The 1,552-nt window shown below is 43.3% G+C and overlaps 1 protein-coding gene across 1 annotated transcript in view; it reads left to right on the forward strand.

Annotated features, from left to right (window-relative positions):
• Positions 1-1,552, forward strand: part of LOC108643163 (keratin, type II cytoskeletal 6C-like) — a 152,669-nt gene that overhangs the window by 35,981 nt on the left and 115,136 nt on the right.

Genomic DNA, 1,552 nt, shown 5'->3' on the forward strand with positions numbered 1-1,552 from the left:
TTATATGTACAATATATATAATGAATATATGTATTATGTAAATTATATAATGAACATAATTTATTAAGGCCTTTGGTCTTAATAGTTCTGTTCATTATATTAATTTATAGGGTCTTTAGCATACATATAATAAATAATAAATATTCATTATATTTATATATCATTGTATATAATAATGATTATAGTTATGTATAAACACACAATATATAAATACCTATATTTATAGATGGCACATTCACATATTTTATATATTTATCTATAAATATAGATATTGTATGCATATAAATGTTTATTATATTTATATATCATGACAAGTTAAAACAATATTGATTATATTTATATAGACATGCAAATTAATATTTAATTAATTTGTAAGGCCTTTTCTCTTACAAATCTGTGGGTGAAAAGGGAGCTGGTGTGTCCCAAGGGCTGGAAGTGCCTGGAAATCAGAAGTGGTGGTGGGATGGTGGGACCTGGGGGCTGCAGGTGGAGAAATTCCAGTGGGAATCTTGTCCGAGGGTCCCAATTCTTTCCTCACGATGACCTGGGCTGATCCCATGGGCTGTTCAAATCCCAGCCCTGGTTTTCCTCGTTGGAAATTGAAACCAATGGTGGGACAGGGAGAAAATTCCAAACCTGGTTTTCCATATGGAAAACTGAAACCAATGGTGGGACAGTGGGAAAATCCCAACCCTGGTTTTCCATATGGAAAATTAAAACCAGTGATGAACTCAGCGGTGAAATCCCAACCCTGGTTTTCCTTGTTGGAAATTGAAACCAATGATGGGACAGTGGGAAAATCCCAAAGCTGGTTTTCCATATGGCAACTGAACCCAATGGTGGGACAGTGGTTTTCCTTGCTGGAAATTGAAACCAGTGGTGGGACAGTGGGAAAATCCCAACCCTGGTTTTCCTGGTTGGAAACTGAAACCAATGGTGGGACAGTGGGAAAATTCCAACCCTGGTTTTCCATATAGAAAATTAAAACCAGTGGTGGTTCAGTGGTGAAATCCCAAAGTTGGTTTTCCATATGGAAAACTGAAACCCATGGTGGGTCAGCGGTGAAATCCCGATCCCACTGTTCCCCGCAGGAGCTCTCCCAAAACCCCAACCCTGCTGTTCCCCGCAGGAGCTGTGACCCCAATGCCGCTGTTCCCTGCAGGAGCTCTCCCAAAATCCCAACCCCATCATTCCCTACAGGAGCTGTAACCCCAATCCCACTGTTCCCTGCAGGAGCTGTAACCCCAATCCCGCTGTTCCCTCCAGGAGCTGTCCCAAAATCCCAATCCCACTGTTCCCTGCAGGAGCTCTCCCAAAACCCCAATCCTGTTTTTCCCCACAGGAGCTGTAACCCCAATCCCGCTGTTCCCTGCAGGAGCCGTAACCCCAATCCTGCTGTTCCCTGCAGGAGCTGTCCCAAAATCCTAATCCCACTGTTCCCCGCAGGAGCTGTAACCCCAATCCCACTGTTCCCTGCAGGAGCTGTCCCAAAATCCCAATCCCACTGTTCCCTGCAGGAACTGTAACCCCAATCCCGCTGTTCCCCACAGGA

Source organism: Manacus vitellinus, unplaced genomic scaffold (assembly GCF_001715985.3).
Source record: "Manacus vitellinus isolate BGI_N305 unplaced genomic scaffold, ASM171598v3 scaffold_140_pilon, whole genome shotgun sequence".
Taxonomy (NCBI): domain Eukaryota; kingdom Metazoa; phylum Chordata; class Aves; order Passeriformes; family Pipridae; genus Manacus; species Manacus vitellinus.